A 13,087-nucleotide genomic window follows, 5' to 3' on the forward strand; every position below is an offset into this window, starting at 1 on the left:
GCCTTCAGGGTTTTCTACTGCTCCGTGTACTTAAGCAGAGCTGATTAATACAGTATGTTTTCTGTGCCCTATTTTTCTAACATCCAGTCCTCTTAGGTCTGGATTGATTTATCATTTTCCTTTACTAGGTGATAATGTTTTGCTTTTTAACGGAGAGGGTAGATTAGGCTGTTCAGAAAGACTCTGAATGGATCCCACATCCTAAGTGAGAGAGATCCCCACATTTCTGCAAGCTCTGCACACTTCTGAGTTTCTGTAGTTAATTGGCTGTTGGGTAAGAAATTAAAAGCAAAATTCAGTGTTGAACATTCTGGAGCAAAATAAAGCTGTGCACACATTCAGTTCTTATTTATGTGGTACTTTCGACAAAAACAAACCTTTGCTGCATAGCAATTACCTCAAGCTCCTAAAATTACAGGTAGTAAGGGCTTCAAGGCCTTATGGGGCTATAATTAGTAAAGATGAGTTTAAAACAGGGTTAGTGAGTGTGTGTTTGTTATTACGGTGGGTTGTAGCTCAATATTTCAACCTGAGAAGGATCTGCTCCAGAGAACATTCGCAGGGGAGTCAGGGTAGGGTCATCATAGAGTTAGTATGTTTGGGATTAGAGCACAGGGCATTTGTCATGAACATGGATAATTTCTGCCAGCCTGGCTGGCAGCCTCTTTGTTTATAGGGACAAGTTTATTCCCTGCCACCCAATCACAGGCATTTCTGCTTGCCCTAGGTAGAGTGTACAGTGGTTCAGGTTGTTACTATATAGTGTGGTTTTTTTTTTGAAGAAGAAGAAGTATAAAGCCCCTTTATTATTAATAATCTTTCACTGTTGCTTCGCTTGCCTTAATCACAGAGGACTGAGGCGAGGTGACCAAGATTTTCTAGTTTTGGCTTCAGGAATTCTCTTGGTTTTTACCTCTGACTTCCCCTGTCTCTCTATCCTTGCATTTTATTGCGTTTGAAACAGGCCTTCTGCTTTCCCTTGCAAATCCATAGTCCATACCAGGGGAGGGCCTACTGTGGCCAGGACTCCTCTCAGGGATCCTGTGACATCAGTATTGTCAGTCCCATTTCCCAGGTGAGGAACCTGGTGAGGTCTGGAGTCGGGTACTAAGTGGGAGTTTGGGGGTTTCAGACTCTAAACAGCTGGTCTCTTTGGACTTCATTTGAAAGGAAAAAGAAATGGCCCAGTTGTCAAGCCGTGAAGAGGTTCTAATATATCCTACGAATTAATATATATCTTTGAACTTCATCGTAGCTGTATTGGTCACTTTAAAAAAAAAAGACTTTTGCCTAGGAGATTTTTATCCTCCTTCTTAAAAACAGTGACTTACTCAGAATTACACAGTAGTAGCTGAAAAGTTGATTAGCCTCTCTCCTTGCCCTAATCTAATGCCGAAAACCCCGGAAAGTTTACTGAGAGTGTGATCACAATGGAAGCGTTAGGAGTTGGAAAGGAACCGGTAGAGAAAGAATGGAGGGAGAGGTAGGAGTAGTTTGCAAAGAGACTGCGCGGTAGATTTTACCAAATTTAAGGTTTCTTTTACTTGTGAGTTTCTGGTTTGGGGCTTGAGCCCCTTTGTTCCAGAAGTAGGCAGACCGGCTCAGCCTTGCTTCCCTGGGCCACCTGTGAATTTTTTTGGGGGGGGGATGGTGAGGGTGTAGGGTGAGGGGAAATGGGGATTGGGGCCAGGATTAAAGCCACTGGTTGCCTGATGTCTGGTCTGCTCTGGACTGGACAGCACTGGGTCCCTGCAGTGAGTCTAACTTCTTGGGTGTGAGGCAGCTGGGTGGTATATGAAAGAGAAGGGGCACGGGGTGGGGGGGTGTCATCTTTGGATATCCCAGAGACTTGCCCAAGGGCAGTAATTCTCATAGTTATAGCAAATCCTCCTAGAGCACTTACTTCCAGCCCTGAGAGGCTTTTAATATAGCAACTCTAGGGACCAGGTACTACCATAAACCCATTTTACAGACGAAGGAAACAAGCTCTTGAGACATTGGGTAAGTCGTCCAGGTTGTGCAGCTACCGAGTGGTGGGACCCAGGGTTCAGGCTCGTCTGGCCCTGAGCTGTGCTCTAAATGACTCAGACGGCCTCCTTAGGCCCAGGGCTCTGGTTGCTGCTGCACTGGTTCTTCATTTCTTTGACCAAAAAAGGCCTGCTTGCATATGCCTTTATCTCACAATTAGAATACCATCAAGTCCCCTTTGTGTACGAGTTCCACTCCCCACAAACCTGTAAGCAAACCGGTAAAGAGGAGGGATCTGGCCACTGACCTGTATCCTTGCATCGAGCAGAAAAGAGGTGCCTGGTGAAGTTTCATGGAAGGAGGGATGGAAGGCAGCTGGCCTTTGGAAACTTGATGTCCCTGTGTTTCTTCTCTCTCTCTAGCAGCTACAGTGATTTCTAAACAGAAAAGAAACAAGAGGGAGCATGGGGGAGTGTTTCATTAAAGTAATCAGAATTCCTGAAAAAAGCACACTTAAAAAAAAGTGTATTTCAGGTTCCCATGGCCGTGGTCTCATGTTATGTGTAAAGCAGTGACTGTTCGCAGGGCCTGCCTCCCGCCCCGCTTGCAGGGGGCTTTGTGAGGAAGGAGGCCCTTCAGACTCTCAGACGCTGTTGGGGCTGCTCTTATCGGAGAGCCCCCAGAGCATATTTTCTTTGGGGCCGAGCACCAAATACCAGGCGGCTTCGGCCCACCATCTGTTTTGCTAGGGGCCACAGACATAGAAAGTGGTCCAGTCCCTTGTGCCCTCATTCCGTCTCCAGAATTCGGGGCGGCGGGGGTGGGGGTGGTGTTGCGCCTTCCCTTTGCCGGGAGTGCGGTGTCCTGGGCAGCTACCCCTTCCATCTGGGCTTGTTTCCTCACCTGTAAAATGCGGGTGTAGTGCCTGCCTCTTAGAGTTGTTGGGGCCACGTGTCTCTTTGACACGGGAGACTGGCTCTCAGGTGGGGCCCCGCTGGGGACAGGTAGCGATCTCTGGAGACATTCTTGGTTGTCAGACTGGGGGTGACGGTGGCTTCTGGCATCTGGTGGAGAGGGTCCAGGGTTGTGGATAAAAACCCCACGGTGCACAGGACAGCCCCCACAACAAAGAAGCATTTGGCCCCAAAAGTCAGTCATGCTAGGCTGAGAGCCCTGGCAAGTGGGAGCTCTAACAGTGGTGGCTGTTTTTCACATTTCTTACCAAAGGGAGCCCGGGGAACAGAAGGCCCTCCTTTCTTCAGTGGGGAGGAAGAGATGGAAATTAACCTTTTCCTGATGCTTTTGGGTTTCCCCACAGGTGCCCCTGAAGTGTGGGAAGAGCTACTTTCCTCTCCGTTAAGCACTTAGCTTCATTTGTAATTGTGTCTATTTACATATAAATAATACATATATGTTTACATATAAATAGTTAATATGCTAAAACCCTTAACATCTCGGGGTAGTTAAAATCTGGTCTTCCGGAAGCCAAGCTCCTGCACCCGTGTGTGGCTTCAGGTCACCACAAACCTTGCGAAGCTTGCTTTTCTTTTCCATAAAAGAGGACAGGTTACCCTCCTATCTTATGTTGTTCGAGGACTAAAGAAAGCAAAATGAAGTAATTTTCACATGTGCCCATGTGAAAATAGCTCTACACATGCGAAGGTACGGTATGGTTCCTGAGGTGGGCCTTTTGGTCCTGTTTTTCAGAGAACCCTGTTCCTGTAAATTTTTTATTGTTATGTTAATCACCATACATGACACCATTCGTTTTTGATGTAGTATTCCATGATTCATTGTTTGTGCATAACACCCAGTGCTCCACGCAGAACGTACCCTCTTTAATACCCATCACCAGGCTAACCCATCCCCCCACGCCCCTCCCCTCTAGAACCCGCAGTTTGTTTTTCAGAGTCCATCGTCTCTCATGCAGAGAACCCCGTTCCTAAGCAGCCACTCAGTAAATGGCACTAAAAAGGATTCGGGCTCAGTAGCCAAAGAATGCTTGTGTTGCTGGCAAGGTGGTAAACTCAGCCGGGAAAACATTCCTGCCCCGGAGCATGTGATTCAGAGGCAGTGCAGGCCCTCGGACGCGTGTGGGTGTGAACCACTTGGTCACCTACCTCTAGGTTCACCTTTTGGCTTTTCCCTTATTTGTTCTCTGACCCTGGGCCAACTCCTTGACCTTCCTTACACCCCAGTTTCATCACCTGTGAAATGAGGCAGATGATGACACCACCACCACCCACCTGAGCACAGGTGTTGGGAAGTGACGTGTCCTTGAGAAGTGTCCTGGAGCGAGTGGTGCGCATGGAGAGCTTAGCTTGATAAATGCGTTGTTATTAGTAAAATAGCATTATTATTTTGGCCTAGGGCATGTGTAATTTTACTCAGGTGAGGAAGGGATGGCTCTTGGGTTAGGAGCTGAAGAAGGTTTTCTCTGGAGTTCCCGGTATCTTTTTAACATTTCAGTGTTAAAAGACACATAACGTAAGATTGACCATCCGAACCGGTTTGAGCAATTTAGATTTTAAGTGTCATTAAGTACATGCACAGCACAGCGTTGTGCAACCATCCCCACTGTCTAATTCCAGAACGCATTCGTCCGCCCAGAGGGAAACCCTGTCCCCACAGAGCAGTGGCTTCATGTTCCTCCCCCTCCCGCAGGCCCTGCAGCCCTGCTTTCCTCTGAGGCTCTGCGGGCGGCGCCTGTTCTGGACGTTTTCTATACATGCACTTCGCATCCTGTTTTCAGGCATCGCAGCCAGTTCCAGCACTCGTGCCTCTTTACCTGGTCTCTCCCGAGATCAGCCCATGCCTCATTTTCATTGGCCTGTTCTTTCCCAAGTCCTGTCCGGTTTGCAGGCATTTATTCTTCCTTTCTCCCTTTTGGCCCTTTTTGGCCCACCTTCTTTTTTCCACGGTTCCCACTCAGTGATTCTAATGGCCCTTGAAATGAAGATTGGAATGAAGCGCTCAGCCGGGTTCTTGGTGCTGCCCGGGAGCAGGTCCTATCAGGGATTTTGTTTCTGTTGAAGAATTAACAGCAGGAGTGCACACAGGAGTGGGGGGGTGGGAGGGAGGGAAGGGGGGGCAGGCTTGAGCTGTCCCCAGGACAGCGTGGCAGGTTTTAAAAAACAAGTGTCTGGAAAACACCTACCAGGCCCCTTTCATTCCTGTGTTTAAAAGCCTTCCACAATGAGAAGTGGCCCTCAATTAAGTTGGTTAATAAAAACCTCCCCCTGTTTTAAAGCATTCTTGGGAAGTGTTTACATTGAACCCCACTGTGGGCTTCTAAATGAGAAGCTGTGGAGTGAGTGATCCTTAACCTGTGACTTTAATAATATCCTTTGCTTTAGATTTCCAGGTGGAAGCCTGGGCCAGATTTGTAGCTTGTCATTGATCCAGACAATCTTGACTCTCCCTGTCCCTCCCCCTTCAGCCAGACCCTTAGAAGATTGGACAGACCTAAAGCAGCTCAGAGATGCAAACTAGCTCCCTGGCGAGGGACCGGGCTGAAAGGGGGTGCTGTGTTCCCCACAACCCCTGTTCTGACCTTTAGTAACAGGATGGAGGGCTTCAGTAACAAGAGATGAAAGCATTTAGGAGAGCAGCTCGGGGCTTGTGAGGTTCTTCTGGGTCCTTCCACCAGGATTTGGAGTTTTCTCCGTCTAAGGAGGCTGTGGGCCCTTAGAGTTAAGGACGCTCTGCTTTTTGCTCTGATTCTGGAGAGATAAGTAGGGCCTACCAAGAGGAAGCAGGATGTTGGCTGCTTTTGGGGGCTTACAGAGTTTCTTTCTTTGGAAACTTTAGAATTTATCACAGAGACGCATCCAGAGAAAAGCTATGTCCTGAAATAAAGGGCCCTCTAGGATGCCTTCCCTTTGTGCTGCTTTTCCGGGGACCCGAATTATGCTGGCTGAGGACAGGAGGGTGGGAAAATCCAGAGTCACTGGCACAGGTTGGGATTTACCCAGAGGCAGTAGGGCCTGGTGGTTACCAGCCTGGACTCTGGCCCTGGACTGCTTGGTCCAAATCCTGGCTTCATTGCATGAGTTAATATGTCTAAGGTGCTTGGAGCAATGTCTGGATAGGGAGGTGTATATGCGTATGTTCTTATTATTCTGGTACTTTTGCTTTTTGTGAATTCCCAGTTAGAATTGTAGAAATCCTTCTTGTTTTCAAAGCTAATTCACCTCTGTACCCGGCAGGCTTGTGCAATCCATGGGAGAGAGTGATATCACTGGACCCTTAAAAAGCATGACCTGCAGATGGAGAAATCATGCTTGATGAGTCTATGAAAGTTCTTTGAGGGAGAAAATAAATGTGGGGAGAAGGGCAAATCCGTGGATACAGTTTTAGAGTTCCAAGAGACCTTTGAGAAGAGTTCATGCCCAAGCCTGTTGAATATATGAGTCTCCCACAACTTTCTGTGTGGAGGAGAATTTAAGAAGGAATATGGCTGAAAACCATCTTCTGTTTGTCCTCAGTAACAGGAGAAAGGGGAACAGTGAAATCTTCTCATTGCAGTTGACATGAAGTCTTTTTAAAAGTAAAATGCAGAAACGTTCGAGTTAAACCATAAGGAGTTCTGTGGTTTTCTTTTTTTTAAAAAAATTTTGGATGCTATATGGATATGTCAACTATGCTTTTATTTTTATATTATTTATTTTTTTAAGGATTTTATTTGAGAGAGCATGAGTGCACAAGCAGTGGGGGAGGGGCAGAGGGAGAGGGAGAAGCGTTCGGCAGGGAGCCCAACGTAGGGCTCCATCCCAGGACCCCAAGATCATGACCTGAGCCAAAGGCAGATGCTTAACCGACTGAGCCACCCAGGCGCCCCTCAACTACACTTTTAAATAATTCACCTGTACTCTGTGGCTACACCTCAGCGGCCAAGGGTTGGGACTAGGAACTGTGTGCACTGTGTCATATGCTGTAGATCACGGGTGCTCAGGAAATATATGTTGAATGAATAAGTAAAAATTAATAGAACCAAGGAGTTCATTAACAAATGACTTAAATTCTGTCTTTTGAAAAATAAGTTCTCCTTTCTGTATTTTAATTAAATAGTACATTTGTAGGAGGAAGTAGATTCCTCCATTAATAAATATACAAATAGGATCACTTAAATGCTCAGATGCTGAATTTCATCCCTTCTGTGATTTAACCTAGGACAATAAATGAATGAATGAAATGAATAGAAGCTTTGTTAACACAGAGCCCTCTAGCCCAATAGGATTAGGAACCTGGGAGTTGCTAGACTAAAAAGACACTGGCAGGAATTAGTCGCCTTTGTATTTTTTGCTTTTCTCGGCTCCCTGTGGGTTAGTGTGGTGCCACATGTGTAGAAGTGTTCTATGTGTTTGATGAACAAAGTAAGATCTCCTTAGAATAAGCACAAGTGTTTTATTATTTCATGTCTAATATGTACCAGGCAAACTTATCATTATCTTTGCTCTTACAGTGGTTGTAGTAACTTTTGCTGCATAATAGTGCTGGGTAACAAACAACCCCAGATCGCCATGCCTCACAACCACAAACATTGATTTTCCCACTTGGTCATCTGTTGATTGGGTGTGGTTAGGTTGAACTAGGCTGGCCTTGGCTGGGCCAGACTTCCATTTGGCTTGGGGTCTCTTCCTCATTTGCTTATTCTGGGGCCCAGGCTGAAGGGGCAGCAGTTACCTAGTACACGTGCATCTTGTGGTGGATCACTGTGGCATAAGATGTCAAATGGAAATGCATGATGGCTCTTAAGACTTTGGCTCATAACTACCAAATGTTCTGCCAGCATTTCACTGGGCAACAAACACGTGGCCAAATCCAGTATCAGTCGGGTGGGGAAGCATGTTTGGTCCATTTTCGTGGGAGGTACTGCAAAGTCATGTGGCCAAGAACGTGGACGTGTTATCCCATTATAGTGGAGTGAAGCATGGGAGAACCTGGAAAACCAGCCTTTTGGGAGCTTGCTAAACCTAGGCCAGCTGGGTGAAGAATCAAAGATGTTTTGTTCAGGTACCAGCTTAGGCCTTGGTAGTTACCATAAATTAGCCTGACATGCGCTGACTCTTGGCTAGCTGAATGTCATTTCGTATTCATTCACTGTGCTGGTGTTCCTGAGAGTTCCGCATATCTGTGGGAGGGGCAGAAGTGATGGGCTGGGTTTCCTCCTGGTCTGCAGTCATGACTTGATCTGCTCCTACTGTGATGGCAGGAGAGTGACAGGTAGAGCAAAGAGGACAAAGGGCCAAAGTATCTGGGGAGGCGGGGGGTTTGGCTTACCCTTCGCAAGGTCCTTTCTCAGCATAGATCCATGGGAATGGGCCTAACTCCCCCTTTACCAGGCAGCGACGCTTGATTATCAGGGCCTTCATGCATGCTGTCCCATCTTTATAAGGACCCTGGGGCCTTCATTTCCAGAGTCCTCCTTTTCTGTCTGAAGAAACAGGCCTCAGGAGGGGGGTAGGTGACTTCTCTTTAGCCAAGTGGCTCATAGGTAGCAGATCCAAACTAGATCATCCTCGATCCCGGTCTAGGGCTTGTCCTTCCCCATGCCCGTGACTATCTCAGCCCAGGCAGAGAAATGTGTTTGGCTTTAAGGCATTACAATATATCCTGGCCCTGTGATGGCAGTGTCTGCTTTCCAGAAGGAGTCGGCTCAACCTTGTGCCTCGGTGCAATGCCTTGGGAGGAGCAGAATGAAATTTTGGCCAAGAAGAGCCAGCCTTTGTGTTACCTGTTACCTCTTCGTAGGGTGTCCTTTTTAAATGAAGAAATGTCAGACTCTCCAAGAAAAAAAAAGACTGGCCGTTAAGTGAAAACGCACAGAGAATAAATGGGGATGAAACCCCCATGAGCCAATGGGGTGAGGAGACATGACGCTCCTATGTGCCATGGGTGGAGTTATAAAGCCAGTGGACTTCTTTTTGGAGAGCGGTTTGGCAGGGGGGATACTTTCACCAGCAAGTAAATAAAACTCAATTAAAAGTGGTTTAAACAGTAAAGACATTTATTATCTCATGTAAACCAGAAGGCCAAAGGTAGGGCACTTTGGGCATTAATTAATGGAAGACCCAGATGCATTTCCTCTTTTCTCTTGGCCAGCCTCAGTGTTTGGCCTCTGTCCTCAAGCTTCCCTCTCCTGGGGCACCTGGGTGGCTCAGTTATGAAGCGTCTGCCTTCGGCTTAGGTCATGATCCCAGGGTCTTGGGATCGAGTCCCGCATCGGGCTCCCTGCTCAGCGGGAAGCGTGCTTCTCCCTCTCCCACTCCCTCTGCTTGTGTTCCCTCTCTCACTGTGTCTCTCTCTATCAAATAAATAAATAAAATATTAAAAAAAAAAAAAGCTTCCCTCTCCTATGGTCCTGTTGTGGCTGCTGCAGCTCAGCTCCATCCTGTATCCTCCTATACAGTGATGTCCAGAGGCGGGAAAAGAGGAAAGCAGAGGAAAACTTTGCTAGGAGCCCCCTGCCCCTTTGGCAAAACGGGGTTAACTGGGTCAGATGCCCACCCCGAACTGATGACTTGCATGGGAGAGGGGGCTCCGTGGCTTGCTTAGGCCAATCCGTGGGTTAGATAGAGACCCATTCTTCCCTGAAGCACATGGGTAGTGGGAGGAGAGGGGTCGAAACTGGAGCTTTGCTGGTGGCCAGGGGGAAAGGGGCGGTTGTAGGCAGTAAATGGTGTTGGCCACAGCATTATCTTTCAAAATTAAGAATGTATACGTCCTGGGCACCTGGGTGGCTCAGTCGGTTAAGCGTCTGCCTTCGGCTCAGGTCATGACCCCAGGGTCCTGGGATCAAGCCCCACATCGGGCTCCCTACTCAGTGGGGTCTGCTTCTCCCTCTCCCTTTGTCTCTCCCCCTGCTTGTGCTCTCTCTCGCTGTCTCTGTCACTATCTGTCTGTCTCTCTCTATCAAATAAATAAATAAATAAAATCGTTAAAAATTAAAAAAAAAAACAAGAATGTATACGTCCTGATTCAACCCTTCCACAGTTAGAAATTTATCTTGTGGATGTACCTGCACAAGTGGGGCAGACATACAAAGATATTCATTGCAGCATTATAATAGCAAGACACTGGAAATAACCTAAGAATCTAACAATAGTGGACTGGTTAAATAAATTAGTACATTATGGAATTGAGCAAATCTGTAAGTACTGATAAAGAAAAATTCACAAAATCTATTAAGGTTTTTTTTTTTTCTTTTTAAGCAAGATGCATTGGTATGTATCCTGAGATCCCCCTTTTTTTTTAATCTTAATTCTTGATTGCAAAGATAAATTTCTGTGAAAAGTCCCAGGAAACATGTTTATTTCTGGGCTGTGAGATTGGTGGTACAGTTAGGAAGGAAAGTTTCTTTTTCATTTCATGCCCTTCTTGACTGTTTGAATTTTATAAACATCACTGTATGTATTACCTTTATAATAAAAAAGGAAATGAGAGGTATTAGAGTGTGCAGGAGCTTAAGGAGAGGAAGCCAGGGTCCTAACGTGGGCATTATGAGGGGATGGGAGTGCCATTTGGCTGTGTGTGATTGGCCTGAAGGGAAGTTGGGGAAGGAAAAAAGTCCAGGAGTGAAACAGCATCATTTAAAAAAAAAAAAATCTCCCTTGGTATCCTGCACCTTGCCTTACACATAGTAGAATCAAACATATATTTGAAGAATGAATGAATATTTAGATCAAGACCCAATGCAGCTTTAGGAAGTGCCAAAACCCAACTTAGCAGCTCAAGTCAGCAAGAAAGTTGATTCTGCTGGAAATTTATTTTGCAAATAAAATATGGCTTCTGTTTCCTCCTATTTCCTCGAGCTCCCAGAATCTAATTCATTGCGAAAAATCAATCTGAGTATGCAACTTTCTATTCATCATCCATCTCAAACTGAAGCCTACTGTGTCAAGTTCTGAATAATAAAGCTGAGTAAGGTTTTTACAACTAAGGGTAGGGCAAAGACAGGAACCACCAATATGTTAACTGTGCTTATAGTTGCGGCTTTAGTGGAGAGGTATCTGAATGGTCTAAATAGAGCAATTTTTTTTTTTAAGCAAAATAAGGCTCTCTGATACTCCAAACTAACAAATCAGAAAATTAATTATGTCACTCTGATAATAGGAAGAAACCATATAATATAAGTGAAATGGGGATTTTCTATTTGGCCAGTATTTGTAGAGAAGTGTGAATGTCCTTATTGGTGAAATCAAAGAATTATACGTGGTAGTATTTTCAAGTAGAATTCTCTGCCATGTGGAAAGGTAAAGGCATATGATTATTGGAAAGTCTTTATATTGGAGAGGGCAGGGCGAAGGGGCAGTAGGGTGCTACCATTCTGTTGTGCTGATACTCTTCATAATTCCTTTGCCTGAGGGCTCTCCCTGAATTTGATTCTTGTAAATCAAAGAAAGAATGTTGTAACTGACATTTCCATTAAGTTGCTTTTAACTTTTATACCCTTGGGTTTTAGCATTTAACTCTCTGTAATGGCCACCGGATGCCCACTTTATTCAGACAATAAAGATACCGTTGAGCTGTGGTAAGATCATTTCCTTTGGAATAAAATGAAAAGCTTTCTGTGCTCACAATTGGAGGAAAATGTAAAATTTTAGTAGGCCTTTTTCTGCTAAGATTGAAAAGAGTCCATGTTTGAACACCATCAGCTTTGCGGCTCAAATGTGCCTTGGAAATTTCCAGCATGGTTTTAAAATAAAAGAAGCAAATATACCTTTTCATGTGTGTTTTTGTAATGGGTCCTTAGAAATATTTGGAAGAAGAGTGATATTTCACATCTTTGTTGGGATCATTTTGGGATCAAAAGATCCTGAGATCATTGGTGCATTATGTTCTAGAGTGAACGAAGGAGGAGAAGGTAGAACAGAGGGAAGAATGGTGTGGGGGGAGGGGAGGGAGAGAGTTTGTGTGTATGTGCATGTGTGTATACCTATAAGCCCAAATGTTTATGCTCACTTCACATAATCTTAGTATATATCCTCCTCTGGTTTTCAGTCTATCCTATATCTGAATATAGGATAATTTGATAATTTTATTTATTTGTTTATTTTTAAAGTAATCTCTACACCGAACATGGGGCTCGAACTCAGGACCCAGTGATCAAGTCACATGCTCTACCAACTGAGCCAGCCTGGCACCCCTAAGTTTTGATAATTTTAGATGAAATCTGCATCTACATCAGAAAATATACAAATTAATGATAGAACCCTTCTGTGGTGCTTGATAATGCTTGGCACTGTTTTAAGTACTTCACGCCTATTAATTCACTTAGTCCTTATAATAACCCTATTATTATCCCATTTTTACAGTTAAGGAAAAAGGCACAGAGAGATTAAGTAACTCACCCAAAGTAATGCAGTTAGTAAGTAGTGGGGCTAGGTTCAAAACCAGGTAGTCTGTCTTTCCTTAGTTGAAAGCAAATGAAAAATTAATTGAAGCAAAAATTCATGAGATTTAAGTCCTTCCTAAATCTACTGGTTAATCTTGTCAATCGGAGACTTTTCTGTTGGTGTTGATAGTGTTTCATTTAACTACAACAATCTTATGTACTCTTGAGTCCCTTGCCTCATGATCAGCATTTTCAGTTACACAGTAGGCATATACTTTATAAATTATTTTAGTTGTGAATCTGATACACATTAAAGGACAGTAAATTTAGCTAGTCAGCATGAAAAACTTTACAGAGAGTTCCTTGTTTCCTCTTTCCTTAGGGAAGAAAGATGAACTCTGTCAGTTCCCAAATGACTCCTCAATTTAAAATGAATTATTCCGCTGGGAGAAAATATTCTTTCTTCCCTGCAGAAAGCAGCTTCTGCTTTCAGAAAAGAAGCTGCAGTCATTTTTCTCTTCAATGGCCTGGATTTAGTCCTGATGTGTGACTCCTGCCAGTTTCCTTTCTTTGAAACCCCAGCAGCAGTGTAACGAGTGATTCACCCTTGTTGAAATAAACGCTGTGGCTGGTGTTCTACACAGACAACTTTTGAATGTCCGGGTCCCCGCCTGCGCTTCTGGCCTTGACTTAGGATGGAGAAGGAGCTCCCACTGGGGGAGAGGGTGTTGCAAAGCAATTAAAAGCTGAAAGCTAAGAGCAGTACCTGGCACCCTAGTAAGA

At 44.9% G+C, this 13,087-nt stretch overlaps 1 protein-coding gene across 2 annotated transcripts in view; it reads left to right on the plus strand.

The window, feature by feature from the left end:
- Positions 1–13,087, plus strand: part of CGNL1 (cingulin like 1) — a 154,913-nt gene that overhangs the window by 4,361 nt on the left and 137,465 nt on the right. The gene's annotated exons all lie outside the window — the stretch shown is intronic.

Source organism: Callorhinus ursinus, unplaced genomic scaffold (genome assembly GCF_003265705.2).
Source record: "Callorhinus ursinus isolate GAN/ISIS: 27379988/994484 unplaced genomic scaffold, GSC_fseal_2.0 scaffold25, whole genome shotgun sequence".
In the NCBI taxonomy this organism is placed as follows: Eukaryota; Metazoa; Chordata; class Mammalia; order Carnivora; family Otariidae; genus Callorhinus; species Callorhinus ursinus.